The sequence below is a fragment of the Hyaena hyaena genome, unplaced genomic scaffold (genome assembly GCF_003009895.1).
Source record: "Hyaena hyaena isolate Hyena2069 unplaced genomic scaffold, ASM300989v1 scaffold_1351, whole genome shotgun sequence".
NCBI classification, from domain to species: Eukaryota; Metazoa; Chordata; class Mammalia; order Carnivora; family Hyaenidae; genus Hyaena; species Hyaena hyaena.
The window spans coordinates 43555-59728 of NW_024081979.1; the positions used below are offsets into that span (position 1 = coordinate 43555).

The 16174-nt window shown below is 47.7% G+C and overlaps 1 long non-coding RNA gene across 1 annotated transcript in view; it reads right to left on the minus strand.

Annotated features, from left to right (window-relative positions):
* LOC120225174 overlaps positions 1–8106 on the minus strand; it is a 13289-nt gene extending 5183 nt beyond the window's left edge. The window contains exons 1-3 of the long non-coding RNA XR_005526756.1: positions 8041–8106; positions 1889–1950; positions 459–563 (exon numbers count right to left, since the gene is read on the minus strand). This is a non-coding gene — a long non-coding RNA (uncharacterized LOC120225174). The remainder of the gene's footprint in view (positions 1–458; positions 564–1888; positions 1951–8040) is intronic.
* Positions 8107–16174: the final 8068 nt, after the last annotated feature.

Consider the following 16174-nt stretch of genomic DNA (forward strand, 5'->3'; position numbering starts at 1 on the left):
AAAGTGCACCTAGATAATCATCTAAAAAGATTGTGTCCTGGGGTGTTCTGAAGGTTCTAGATATTTGTGGGGGGGAAATGCCCTGGAGATATGGGAAATTTAACTTGGTCTTATGGAAATGCTTGTCTGCCCAAGTTCATATCCCTCAGTGAGACAAGATCTAGATCAGCTGAGTGCTTGCATTGGCCTTCCGCCTGAGATAACCTACAATTCAGGATTGGCCAGAAGCCACCCCTGATGGACCCCTTTCATCACCCTTTCCATCTCCTCAAACTTCTCTCACAATATCCCTAGTCTTTGCCCATGTTCCTGCTGTCTCAGCCGTCATACCAGTTCTCAGTGAGACCTACTCAGAGCCTCAGCTGTGAAATAGGGGTAATATTTGTGTCAAGAACATTATTAAAGAATACATTAAACACATAGAACATCTGCAAAATTTCTGGGAAGTATTCACTCACCTTCTCACAGTTTCAATTAAGATATCTGCACACAATGATCATCAAAAAAAGATGTTCATGGAAATTCATTCAATGAAGACTGTTAACACCTCAGCCCAGGAATTGCTGTTTGAAACGATAAGACAGAGACTCTCATTTTTCTATTAAAATTCATGCTCTACCAGACAAAGAAAATATAATTATGAGAATTATAATTCAGAGATCTACATCTGAGAGCTAAACACAATCATTAAACATTACATGCAGCCACACATGAAAGTGTTCATCTGAGGCCACAGATAAAGTACAGAAGACAGAATCCATGTAGAAAAACATAAGATCATAGGGAAATTAACCAAAATCTCTTAAATCTCACTGATTTTGAAATTTGAAGAGGACTGTGCAAGGTGACCGACTAAGGTGATTATATAATTTTTAAATGGTGTGTCAGCTCTGCCTGAATGCTTTCCCTACACACCCTGTCCCCTCCACTGTTCTGTCTCTGTGTCAGCACCTGCTTCTAGAAGGACCTAGTCTCCTCACTCCCCATCGCTGCAGACAGTGGGGTTTCTGTACACACAGGAAACAAACTGACAGAAATGGTGGTGATGGAGGATAGTAGAGAGATCACCCTTTGTGCAGGGGAGCCCAAGGGAGTTTCATGGGGTGGCGGGAACTTCTTATATCTAGATTTATGGGGTGTTTGTGCTCATTTATCAGAGAAATATTCACTGACTCCCTGGTGCCTCAGGGTCAGACAGACAGGTGTCTGTCTCTAGGATATGGCTGACTTCTAATGGTGGGTAAGGAGGAGGGACCAGCAGTGACTGTGGGAGATGGCGTGTGTGAGGAGGCCACACATGGGGTCAGACTCTGGCTCAGGAGGCCAGCTCTCCCCACGCAGCACCATGTGCAGGAGGGCTCTACGGACCAGAGATGTCTTCATCGGTCCTGTGAACTCCATAATCCTCCTCCAGGTTCCTCACTGAGGGATAGCTGGACACAGGCCAGCAGCTGGAGGACACCCTGACATTGGCTGGAGTGGATCAGCGGGCCTGGGGGATTAAGTCAGAGACAGGGACAGGCAGAAGGTAGCAACAGGGAGTTTCAGAGAAGAAAGGAAGGGAAGGGAAGAAAATGGAATTTTCTCAACTGGCTTAACCTTCATAGCTGTGTGAACAAAAGGGGATTCTTATCTCTGATGGTGGCAAAGAGGGCTGGCAAAAAGACAGAGTGACATTCTCAGCTCAAGTACCGAGGATATCTAACTTACTCCTGAATGCCTAATGCAGGAAGCCCGTGTTTTATGTCATAATTGGAACTGCAGCTCGTGCCATTTAGTGAAAATTCAATTATGAAACAAGCATCCTTAAAGTAGCACAACAAAATTATATGAACAGAGTGATATAGTAGAGGATAAAGTCCAAAAGTAGAATGGATGCAATACTCACAGGAAATAGACTATTGGAAATGGAGGTACCCCAATGGAGGCATTCAGACACCTGGACAACATCTGAAAACGTAAAAAAAAAAAAAAATTCATTCCTTACTGCAAGAGAAATATTAACATTACGCACAAACAGATCATGATTTAAGGTTTAGAAATAAACTGTATGACTTCATGGGGTTATATCCATGAGATCAAGTGTCATCAAAGGATACCCTTTAAGGCTATTTATGTAAATTATACCTCATTAAATATAGTTTCAAAACATTAAATACTAGAATAAAATGTGGGAGAGTTCCTTTCTAATCCTAAAGTGCATGGATGATAGGAGTCTAACCACTTATTAAAAATCCAAAAAATTAAGACATTAAAAAAATTTATAATAGCAGAGTAAGAGGACCCTGAGCTCACCCTGTCCCATGTTTTCAACTACATAACATTCACATCCAAGTCCGTAAGACAGAGATCCAAAGACTAGCAGAACAGACTCCACAACTCAATAGAGAGAAGCTGCACCTGAACGGTTAGGAAGGTCAGAAAGGAAGACAGCTGCCTGCAGAGAAGGCAGAGAAAATGAGCCCTGACCCCAGGGAGCTCAAACAGGGAAGACTAATCCCCTTGACATTTGGCTTTCAAAACCAGAAGGGCTGAATTCCTTGAGTTTGGATCCTGGAGCTTAGGAGGTCAGCTGACTCAGCACTGGGTGATCCAGGAGGGTGAGTGATAGCCAGGACACTGCCTGTGTGGAGAGGCAATGTAAACATGGCAGTTTACACTATGCCAGAGGCCACAGGAGACAGATGTGTTCATGCTAATTTCTGAGTGGTTGGGTGACTTCTCAAACGATGAGGGAGCTCACAGTCACCACTTTTCTACCCCACTCCACAGAATAAGCACAGAAGCACCTACCAGGGTGTTGGGATGCACAGACCCTTGCTACCTAACCCACTAGCAGTGTGGCTGTCCCAAGAGATCTCTGGGGGACTCACCCACTCGAAGCCTGCTGGCCTCAGCGCTGGGCTCAGTGCAGACTTTGTTAAAACTACATGGGAACCCCGTCCAGCCTGCTGCATGCAAAGCTGCCACAGCACGTTATGCACATCTGCACCACACCCAGCTGCGCACTGCCAGCCACCTTCCTACGTCTCACCCAGCCACATGTCCCCAGCCACCGATGCACTCTGTGCATAACCTCGAACTCTTGGATGTCCTGGTGCAGAGATCCAGCCAACAAAGAACAGCTACAGACTTGTCAATAGAATCTTGGCAAGCCAGAAGCAAGTGACATGACCTATTCAAAGTGCTGAATGGAAAATTCATCAACCAAGAATACTCTATGCAGCAAGACTGTCATTAAGAATAGGAGCAGATATAGTTTCCAAAAAAACCTAAAGGAATTTGACCACTAAATCAGTCCAGTAAGAAATATTAAGAGGAACTCTTTGAGCGGAAAAAAGAGACCAAAAGCGGCAAAAGAGAGGTAGAAAACTCAAAGCCACTAAAAATAAATATTTCTGTAAAAATTCAGTCAAGAAATTGACGAAAATGGATATAAAACATAATAACATGTACCAAAACATGAGAAAATAAGGGGTTCAAAGGTAAATAACCATTATTTAATAAAAAGTTCTAAAAGCAATGAATTATATAAAAGCCTAATGGTGACCATATATCAAAAATGACAAATAAATATGCAAAGAATAAGGAGAAATAAATCAAAACATATCACTAAAGAAAATGAGAGGAGGCTGGGCCTTGAACCCAAACACTAAGCCTGGCTGGCACCATCTCCTGTGCCCTCAACTCAGCCCTTCGGGGAGATCACTGCACTGCTGGCTGATTAGATCCTGAGTCATCCTGGGACCTTACTCTAACCCGAACCCGAAACTTATACCTAAACCTCATTCTAAACGTGACCCTACACCTGAGCTCCATGGGCCCTCATTTCAGACCTCTACGAACATCATGGGGCTGGCACCACTTCTGCCCTGGTGACTCCCCTGGAACCCAAACCCTAGCCAAGCCTCTCTCTCCCTGTGGGGACCCACTTCCTAGGTCTCAGAAAACTAGGGACAATGGGACCAGAAGCAGTGCACGATTACACAGCATACAACATAGAACATCACCATGCCATTTCCAAGCATGGGTGGAGTTGCATTAAGGATGTCCTGAGGCCCAACTCTAACCCAAAGAGACTGCTGACTTTGGAACCCAAAGACTAAGCCAAAGGGGCATCCTCCCATGCGCCCTCAACTCAGCTGACCAGGTAGAGCACTGAACTGCTGGGGGTTCAGTGCCTGGAGCCTCCTAGGATTGAACCCTAACCTTAAGCCTAACACTGACCCTCACTCTAAACATAACCTTACAGCTGACACGCAACCGCGAATACATCCTCACTTCAGCCCTCCAGGGAGATCACCAGTCTGGTGTCCCTTCTGCCATGGTGACTCTCTTTGATGGAACCCTAACCCTAGCCAAGGTGCTCTTATGGGGATACAATTCCTAGGTCTAAGAACACCATGGGCCCAGAAACGGTGCAGGCTTAATCAGCAAGGAACATGGAACATCACCAAGACATTAATAAAGGCAGGATTGAGGTGCACAAGGGGTGTCCTGAGGCACAACGGTACTCTGGGAAACAGAGGAGGATGGGCCTTGAACACAAACACTGCTCCTGACTGGCAACTCCCCGTGCTCGCTCAACTCATTCCTCAGAGGCATAATGCATGGGTGGCTGATTAGATTCTGGATTGTCCTGGGAACTTACTCTAATGCTAACCCTAACCCTAAACATAACCCTAACCATACACATAACCCTCACTCAAAACGAAACCCTACACCTGACTAGCACCCGAGTATGGGCCCTCATCGCAGGCCCCCAGGTAGATCATGGGGCTGGAGTCGCTTCTGCCCTGGCAACTTCTCTGGATGGAACCCTTACCCTAGCCAAGGCTCTCTCCTCTTTGGGACCCAATTTCTTAGTCTCAGAAAACGAGGGACATGGGGCCCAGAAGCAATACATGCTTAATCCATATGGAACATCACCATGACGTGAATTGAGGTGAACAAGGGGTGTCCTGAGGCGCAACAGTAGCCTGGCCCGAGAGGAGGCAGAGCTTGAACCCAAATACTAAGCCTGACCAGCAACTTCCCATGTGCCCTCGACTCACCCCTCCGGGGAGAACACTGCACTGCTGAGTGATCATTTCCTAGATCTTACTCTCATATTAACCCTAAACCTAAACCTAACCCTAACCTTACCCCTAACCTTCACTCTAAACGTGACCCTGCATGTGAACTGCACCCGTGCATGGGCCCTCATTTCAGACTTCCAGGAAGATCATGGTATTGGTGTTAATTCTACCTTGGGTACACCACTGGAGGGAACCCTGGCCCTTGTCAAGGCTCTCTCCCCATGGAGACCCAATGCCCAGGTCTGAGAAAAACAGAAGTGGTGAGACTTAATCAGCATGGAACGTGGAACAATACCATGACATTAACAAAGCCTGGATCGAGCTGCAGAAGGGGTGGTGTGAGGCGCCACCAAAGCCTTACCCACAGAGGAGGCTGGGCCTTGAACCCAAACACTAAGCATGATCGCCAACGTCCCTTGTGCCCTCAACACAACCGTATGAGGAAATCACTGCACTGCTGGCTGATTAGATCCTGGATTGTTTTGGGATCTTACACTAACCCTAACCCGTAAATCTAACTGTAATTGTACACCTAGCACTCACTCTAAACGTGACACTACACGTAAGCCACATGCCTGTGTGGGTCCTCTTTTCAGCCCTCCAGGGAGATCACGGGGATTGTATCATTTCTGCCCTGGCGACTCCCCTGGATGGAACCGTAACCCTAGCCAGGCTGTCTCTCATGGGGAATCAATTTCTTGGTCTCATAAAAACAGAGACATGGGGCCCAGAAGTGGTGCAGAATGATTTGGCATGGAATTTCGAGGATCACCGTGCCTTTTCCAAGCCCGGATGGAGCTGCATTAGGGGTGTCCTTAGGTCCAAGTGTAAACTAGTCCAAGGAGAAGGCTTGCCTTGGAACCCAAAGTCTAAGCCAGATGGCATTCTCCCATGCGCCCTCAACTCAGCCCTAAGGGTAGAGGAAAGCACTGCTGCGATTTCAGCGCCTGGAGTCACCTGGGGTCCAAACTGAACATTAAGCCTAACCCGAAGGCTAACCCTAAACCTAAACCTAACACTCACTCTAACCATAAACTTACAGTTGACCCACACTGGCACATGCACCCTCATTTCAGACCTCCAGGGAGATCACAGGGCTGGTGTCACTTCTGCACTGGCGCTCCCCTGGATGGAACCCTAACTCTAACCAAGGCTCTATCCCCATGGGAACCCAATTCCTAAGTGTGAGAAAACCAGATTGGGCCCTGAAGAGGTGCAAGGTTAATAAGCATAGGACCTGGAGTATCAAAATGACATTAACAAAGTCGGGATGGAACTGACAAGGGGTGTCCTGAGACACAAGAGTAGCCTGGCCCACAGAGGAGGCTGGAACTTCAACTAAAAAACTAAGCAGGACTGGCAACTTGCACCATGCCCTCAACTCAGCCCTCCGGGGAGACCATTGCACTGATGGTGATCAGTTCCTGGAGCATCCTAAAATCTTACTCTAACCCTAACCCTAAACCTAATCCTAACCCTACCCCTATGTCCACACTCTAAACGTGACCCTGCACCTGAGCTGCACCCGTGCAGGGGCCCTCATTTCAGACACCAAGGGAGATCACAGGGCTGGTGTCACTTCTGCCCTGGTGACGCCCCTGGATGGAACCCTAATCCTAGGCAAGGCTCGCTCCCCTTGGTAACCCCCTTCCTAGGTCTCAGAAAACCAGAAAATGGGTCCCAGAAGCACTGCACAATTACTCGACATGGAACATGGAACATCACCGTGCCATTTCCAAGCCCGGATGGAGCTGCTTTAGTCATGTCCTCAGGACCAACTCTAACCTAGCCTAAAGATAAGGCTGGTATTGGAACCCAAAGCCTAAGTCAGACTGTCACAGTCACATGCGCCCTCAACTCAGTCCCCTGGTGGAGCAGTGCGCTGCTAGAGATTCAGCGCCTTAAGCCTCTTGGGTTCCAAACCTAACAATAAGACCAAACATAAAGCTAACCCTCACCCTAAAAATAACCCTCGCTTAACCATTAACCTTTAGCTGACCCAGACCTGTGCATGCGACCTCACTTCAACCCTCCAGGGAGATCACGGGGCTAGTGTCGCTTCTGCCCAGGCAACCCCCCTGGACAGAACCCTAACCCTAGCCAAGGCTCTGTCCCACAGGGGCCCAAGTCCTAGGGCTGAGAACACTGCTGACATGGGGCCCAGAGGCGCTGCAGGCTTCATCAGCATGGAACTTGGAACATCACCATGACATTCCCAACTCCCAGAAACAGCTGCACAGGGGAGTCCTGTGGCCCAACCATGTCCGAGCCCACAGAGGAGGCTAGCCCTTCAACCAAAACACTAAGCCTGGCTGGCACCTTCCCATGCACCCTCAACTCAGCCCACTGGGTGAACCACTGCACTGCTGGAGGATCCGTTCCTGGAGGGTCCTAGGATCTTACTCTAGCCCTAACCCTAACTCTTACCCTAGCCCTACCCCTAATGCTCACTGGAATCCTACACCTGGGCAGGCCCCGTTGAATGCCCTCGTTTCAGCCCTCCAAGGAGATCAAGGGTCTGGTATCGCTCCTGCCCTGGTGACTCCCTTGGACAGAAGCCTAACCTTAGCCAAGACTCTTTCCCATGTGGGCTCAATTCCTCAGTCTGAGAAAACCATGCACCTGGGTCCCAAAAGTGGTGCAGAATGACTCGGCACGGCACAAGAAACATACCATGCCTTTCCCAAAACACGGATGCAGCTGCATGAGGGATCTACTGAGGCCCTCCTGTAACCTACCCCAAAGAGGACACCGGTCTTAGAAGCCAAAGCCAAAGGCTGACCTGCACCCTCCCAAAGGCCCTCAATTCAGGCCTCCGGGGAGACCCCTGCACTACTGGGGGTTTAGTGTCTGGAGACACCTGGAATATAAGCCTAACTCTAACACAACCCTACATCTAACCTTAACCCTACCCCTACCGGTAGTCCTGCCTCTAAACATAAACCCTACATCGAACCCACACCTGCTCATGTGTTCTCATTTCACCCCTCCGGGAAGATCATGGGACTGGTGCCGCTTCTTCCCTGGTGGCTCCCCGAAAAGGAACGCTACCCCTGGGCAAGGTTCTGTGCCCATGATGACTTAAGCTGAGAACACTACTAACAAGGGACCCAGAATCTGTGAGGCTTCACCAACAAGGAACATGGAACATGACCATGACATTATCAAAGACCATGAACAGCTGCACATGTGGCGTCCTGGGACCCTACCGTGTCTGGGCACACAGAGGAGGTGTGACCTCAAACCCAACACTAACCCTGGCCGGCAACCTCCCATGAGCACCCAACTCAGCCCTCCAGGTCAAACACAGCACTGCTGGGAATTCAGCACATTGAGCCTCCAGGGATCTAACCCTAACGCTAACCCCAACCCCAACCTTAACCCTAACCCTAACCCTAACCCCAACCCCAACCCTAACCCTAACCCCTAACCCTAGCCCCTAACCACTAATCCCTAACCCTAACCCCTAACCCTAAACCCTAACCCTAACCCGTAAACCCTAACCCTAAACCCTAACCCAACATTGACCCCTGACTCTACCCTGACCCTAACCCTTACATCCCTCCACATCAGGGAAATACAAATCAAAACCACACTGAGATACCACCTCACACTAGTTAAAGTGGCCAAAATGAGCAAATCAGAGGACTCTAGATGCTGGCGAGGATGTGGAGACACGGGCACCCTCCTACACTGTTGGTGGGAATATAAACTGGTACAGCCCCTCTGGAAAACAGTTGGAGATTATTAAAATAAAAAAAATAATAGAACTCCCCTTTGACCCAGCAGTAGCACTGCTAGGAATTTACCCAAGGGATACAGGAGTGCTTATGCATAGGAGCACATGTACCCCAATGTTCATAGCAGCACTCTCCACAATAGCTAAAACATGGAAAGAGCCAAAGTGTCCATCAACGGACGAATGGATCAAGAAGAAGTGGTTCGTCTATACGATGGAATAGTGCATGGCAATGAGAAAGAATGAAATCTGGCCACGTGTAGCAACATGGATGGACCTTGAGGGTGTTATGCTGAGCGAAATAAGTCAGGCAGAGAAGGACAAATATCATATCTTTGCACGTATAGGAGGATTAGGAGGAACTTAACGGAGGACCGTGGGGGAGAAGAAGGGGGGAAATAGTGGGGGAGAGGGAGGGAGGCAAACCATGAGACACTCTTGAATGCTGAGAACAAACTGAGAACTGATGGGGGGTGGGGGGGATGGGAAGGCGGGTGATGGGCATGGAGGAGGGCACTTGTGGGGATGAGCACTGGGTGTTATATGGAAACCAACTTGACAACAAACTATTACAAAATGTTAATTGATCATGTACTTGTGTGATTATAATTTGGTTATAAGATAAACATGCTTAGTCTTCCCAGTTCTCTCTATGTGATAAGTTCCCAAAGGAAACATGCTTAGTCTTCACAGAACCTACTGGGATCAAACCCTACCTTAACCCTAACCCTACTGGGATCAAACCCTACCTTAACCCTAACCCTGACCTTAACCATATACCCGACCTACACCCACACATGGGCCCTCACTTCAGACCTCCAGGGAGATCATGGGACTGGTGTTGCTTCTGCCCTGGTGACTCTCCTGGTTGGAACCCTAACCTTAGCCAAGGCTCTTTCTCCATGGGGACTGATTTCTTCACTCTGAGAAGACAAGGCACATGGGTCCCAGTGTTGGGAGCAGTCTCTGAACTCATAAGTTGAGAAAAAACTCCTTGTGAGGTTAAGGTAAATTGCACAGACTCTTACCGTCCAATGGCTACCAATATCCACTCCCACCCAATTGTTTCTGCTTGAGCACTAACCCCCAAGACACCTTGTTGATTGGTATTAGGAGTGACTTATTCTGGCCTTGATATGCCAATGGCACTTTGTGAAGGAACTTACTGTAGAAACATCATTTGTGGTTATGGGAGCAACACTGCATTCCTGGAAGACCTGCTTTTCTTAATACCTCCCATTAAGTGATAAACAGGCTATTGACTCCTACTCACACAAAGAACTAACTTTTGCCTTTACTATGCTAATGCCATCTCTGGGCTGTTCCCCATACCCTTTTGCATATCAATGTTCTGGAAAGTTTGTACTGATAAAAGAATTTATCATCAGAATGTCACTTCTGTGCCGTCCCCCAAACACTAAATCATAAAATACAGTTGAGTCTCAGACAGTGCAGAGAGGCCTGGCTGGTGACCAGAAAGAACCTTGTGCCTCTCATCCCTCCCTCGCTGACACCATCCATCCTTCAGGGACCCCTGGACCAGCCGGAGCAGGACTCTAAAGGGTTAACTGTCATGGAACATGGAAGATAACCATGCCATTTCCAAAGCTTGGATGGAGCTGCACAAGGGGGGTCCTGAGGCCAGCTGAAGCATGGAACACACCACAAGCTGGCCCTGGAACGCAAAGACAAAGCCTGCTCAGCAACCTCCCAAGCACCCTCAACTTTGCCCTTAAGGTAAATCACTGCATTAATGGAGGTTCAGTGCCTGGAACCTCCTGGGTTCTAACCCTAACTCTACCTGTAACCCTAACCCTCCATCTGACCCAAACCCAAGCATGACCTTCATTTCAGCCCTCCAGGGACATCACAGAACTGGTGTCACTTCAGCTCTGGAGACATCCTGGACCAAACAAACCCTGACCCTAGACAAGGCTCTCTCCCAATGAAACTGATTTCCTAGGTCTGAGAACACCAGGGACATGGGGCCCAGAAGCGTAGCAAGATTAATCGGCACAGAACGTGGAACATCACCATGGCATTTAACAAAGCACAAATGTAGCTGCACAAGGGGTGTCCTGAGGCCCAACCATAGCCTGGCCCACTAAGGAGGCTGGCTGATGAACGCAAACACTGAGCTTGACCAGCACCCACCCATGTGCCATCAACTCAGCCCTCCACTGAGACTGCTACTCTGCTGGGGGTTCAGCCCCTGGAAGGTCCTGGGAACTAACCCTAACCCTAAACCTAACCCCAACTCTAACGCTAACCCTACACCTGACCCGCACCTGCGTATGGACCCTCATTTCAACTCTCCAGGGAGATCACGGGACTGGTGCCACTTCTGCCCTGGCAACTGCCCTGGATGGAACCCTAACCCTAGCCAAGGCTCTCTCCCCTTGGGGACCAAATTCCTAGGTCTGAGAATACCAGGCACATGGAGCCCAGATAGGTGCAGGATTAATTGGTGTGGGAAGTGGAACATCACCATGCCATTTCCAAGCCCAGGATGGAGTTGCACAATGAGTATCCCGAGGCCCAACTGCAACATGGCCCCAGGAGGAGGATGGCCCTAGAACACAAAGACTAAGACTGGTTGGCAGCCTCCCATACACCCTCCAATCAGCCCTCTGGGGACACCACTGCACTGCTAGGGTTCAGGGCCTGGAGCCTCCTGGAATCCAACCCTAACCCTAACCTGAAACCTATACCTAACCCTAACCCTAACTGTAATCCTACACCTGACTGGAACCCACACATGGACCCTCATTTCAGCCCTTCAGGGAGATCATGGGAATGGTGTTGCTTCTGCCTGGAAACTCCTTTAGATGGAACCCTAACCCTAGCCAAGTCTCTCTCCCCATGGACACTGAATTCCTAGGTCTGAGAATACCAGGCACATGAAGTCACAGAAGCAGCCCAGGATTAATCGGCGTGGAACGTGGAACATCACCAGTCCATTTCCAAATCCCAGATGGAGCTGGACAAGGGGGATCCTGAGGACCAACTAAAGCATGGACCGCACAAGAAGCAGGCCCTTGAACCCAAAGAATAAACCTGATCGGCACCCTCCCATGTGCCTTCAACTCAGCCTTCTGGGGAGACTACTGCACGGCTCAGCTTCAGTGCCTGGAACCTCCTGGGATCTAACGGTAAGCCTACTGCTGACCTGCACCCTCACAGGGACCCTCATTTCTGCCCTCTCCAGGTAGGCCATGGGACTGCTGTCACTTCTGCCCTGGTGCCTCCCCTGAATGGAACCCTAATCTTAGCCAAGGCTCTCTCCCCATGGGGACTGATTTCCTAGGTTTGAGAACACCAGGCACATGGGTCCCAGAAGCGGTGGAGGATTAACGGTGTGGAACGTGGAAAACAACCATGCCATTTCCAAAACCCAGATGAAGCAGTGACCACACCACAAGTTAGCCCTTGAACCCAAAGACTGGCACCCTCCCAAGGACCCTCAAGTTAGCCCTCTAGGAAGACCACTGCACTGCTGGAGTTCAGTGCTTGGAAAGTCCTGGGAACTAACCCTAACCCCAATTCTAACCATAATCCTACACCCGACCCGCACCTGCACATGGACCCTCATGCCGGCCCTCCAGGGAGATCAAGGCACTGGTGTTGCTTCTGCTCTGGCGACTCCCCTAGACAGAACCCTAACCAAGTCTCTCTCTTCATGGACACCGAATTCCTAGATATGAGAACACCAGGCACATGGGGCCATGAAGCAGTGCAGGGTTAATCAGCATGGAACATGGAACATCACCATGCCATTTAGAAGGCCTGGATGGAGGGGTCCTGAGGACCTGAGGTTGGTTGGCAACCTCCCATGCACCCTCAACTCAGCCCTTCAGGGAGAACACTGGACTGCTGGGGGTTCAGTGCTTGGAGCCTCCTGGGAACTAACCATAATCCTAGCCCCAACTGCAAACCTAACCCTAACTCTAACCTTAACTCTATACCTGACCCATACCTGTGTCTGGGACCTATTTTCAGCCCTCCAGGGAGAACACAGGACTGGCGTTGCTTCTGCCCTGGCAACTCTCTTAGACGGAACCCTAACCCTATCCAAGGCTCTCTCCCCATGGGGACCGAATTCCTAGGTTAGAAAAAAGAAGCACAAACGGCCTAGAAGCAATGTAGGAATAATTGTTGTGAAACGTGGAACATCACCATGCTATTTACACAGCCTGTATGGTGCTGCACACATGGGGTCCTGAGGACCAACTGACATGGACCACTCCAGAGGCTGGCCCTTGAACCCAAAGACTAAGCCTGATCAGCATCCTCCCATGTGCCCTCAATTCAGCCCTCCGGGGGGACCACTACTAGAGGCTTAGCGCCTGGACCTCCCAGGAACCAACCCTAACCCTAAACCCTAACCGGAAACCAAACCCTCTTAAATCTAACCCTAACCTTAACCCTACCCCTGTCCTGCACCCACACATGGACCACCATTGTAGCCCTTCAGGGAGGTTACAGGACTGCTGTCACTTCTGCTCTGAACATGTCCCTGGACCGATCCTACCATAGCCTAGGCTCTCTCCCCATGAGGACCAAATTTCTATGTCCAAGAACACCAGGCACATAGGGACCAGAAGCGGTGCAGGACTGATCGGTGTGAAACATGGAACATCACCATGCCATTTCCAAAGCAGGAATGTAGCTGTACAACAGGTGTCCTGAGGCACAACTGTAGTCTGGTCCACAAAGGAAGCTCCCCTTGAACCCAAAGATTAAGCCTGACCAGCATCTTCCCTTTAGCCCTCAACTCAGACCTCTGGGGACGCCACTGCACTGCTGGGGGTACAACGCTAGAAGCCTACTGGGATCTAACCCTAATCCTAACCCTAACTAAAACCCTAAACCAAAGCAACTAACCGCTAACCCTACACCCTAAGCCCAAACATTAGCCCCTAACGTTAACCATCTAATCCAAACCCACTAACCCTAAACCTAACGCTCTAACCCTAACCCCCACCCCAACCCTAACACCTAACCTGCCCCTAAACCTGAAACTCTAACTCCAACCCTAAGCCCTAACCCCTTAATCTATCAACCCTCTAAACCTATACCCTAACTCTTCAACCTTCTAACCCTCTAACTTTAATCCTGTAACCCAAACCATAACCCCTAACCCTAATCCTAAACCCTAAACCCTAACCACTAACCCCTAACTCCAACCCCTAAACCCTAATTCCTAATCCCTATCCCAGCATCCATATGCTCAACCCACACCCTGACCGGCACCTTAACCTGCATCCTTACACATCCCAATTCTATCCCCATGACTTACTCTGGCCACAGCCATAGTTCTTTAATCTCTAATTCCCAGTCATATCACATCAATACATCACAAAACCAGGAAAAAAACATATTTTGTCTCTTTAAATACAGACATAAAAATCTTCCACAGAATACAGGGATATAAAACCAAAGCACATAAAAGTATTGCACACCAAAAGCAAATCTACTCCAGACATTCAAGGGCTATTCAATCCACTGAAACCAAGCAATGTTGTGCATCACAGTTTTTTTTTTTAAATGAAAAGTGATCATATTATTTGATGCAAAAAAAGGGGGGGGCTCTGAACAAAATCCAATGCTAGTTCATGACACAGACCCAAGAAAGTAGGAATCAAGGGTAATTTGTTTAATAAGCCTATAGCAAACATCATTCTCAATTCTGAAGGCTATAAGGTTTCCTCTGATATTGAGAACAAGGCCAAGATGCAGGCTTTTCAACCAATACTCAATATTGTACTGAAAATTCTACCCAGAGCAATGAGGAAAGAGAAAAGGCATCCACATGTGAAAGGAAAAGGTAGAACTACATCTGATCAGAAACCAAAGATGGCATCATCTTATATAAAGAACTTCCTAAAAAATCAACAAAAATAATTGGAGTTAGTCACCTAATTCAGGAAAGTGACAGGACAAAATTGTGGCATAAATAGTAGCAATGAATCTTATGAAGAAGAATTTATGAAAACAGTTCCATTTTAGATAACATCAATAAAATACTTGGGAATAAATGTAAAAAACACTGCTGAAAGAAATTAAAGACAATCTAAACTGTACTATTGCTAAATGGCCATAGTACACAATGCAACATGTAGACTCAATGTGATTCCCAGGAAAATTCATAAAGACCTCTGAGAAGAAATGCACAAGCTAATCCTAACAGCCACATGGAAAATCAAGAGACAACAAAATAAAACAATAGGAAAAAAAACAAAGTTAGAAGCTCATACTTCCCAATTTCAAATCTTCAAAGCAACAGTAAATAAAATATTGTGTAAAATATTGTGATACTGTCATAAAGATATACACAGAGATCAGTGGGATTTAATTGAAAACCCAGAAATAAACCTGTTCATCTACGGGTAACTGAAATTTGACAAAAATGGACAGCATGACATTGGGGAAACAATGGTCTTTTCAACAAAGAGTGCTGGATGACTGGCTATCCATGTGCAGAGGAATGAAATTGGACCCTTACCCTCATACCACATATGAACATTAATTCAAAGTGGATCAAAAGCTTAAACGTAAGAGGTAAACTTATAAACTGTAGAAGAAATAAATGGACATAAATCTTCATGAGCATTGAGTTTAACAGTGCTCTTAGAGCTGACACCAAAGCACAAGCAAGGAAAGAAACAGATAAATTGGGGCACCTGGGTAGCTCAGTCAATTAAGTGTCCAACTTCGCCTCAGGTCATGAGCTCACAGTTCGTGGGTTCGAGCACCGCATTGGGCTCTGTGCCGACAGCTCAGAGCCTGGAGCCTGCTTTGGTTTCTGTGTCTCATTCTCTTTCTGCCCCTCCCCCACTTGTGCTCTGCCTCTCTCGGTCTCTCAAAAATAAATAAATGTAAAAAAAAATTTTAATAGATAAATTTCGTTTCCTCACCATTAAAAACCTTTGTACCTCAAAAGCTGCTATTCCAAAAGTGAAATGACAATGCCGAGAATGAAAGAAAATATTTGCACATTATTTGTCTGGTAAGAGTCTGTTTTACAGAATAAAGAACTTGTACAACTCATCAACAAAAAAAAAATAATTTTTTAAATGGACAAAGGACTTGGATATACCTTTCCCCAGGGAGATGATACTAATGAATGGTGGATAGACACCAAAATTTGTTAAACATCATTAGTCCTTACAGAAATGAAGATTTAAACCAGTTAGATACCCTTTTACATGCACTGAAATTGCTATAACCAAAAAAAACTACAGGGCGCCTGGGTGGCTCAGACTGTTAAGCGTCCGACTTCGGCTCAGGTCATGATCTCACAGTTCGTGGGTTCGAGCCCCGCATCGGGCTCTGTGCTGACAGCTCAGAGCCTGGA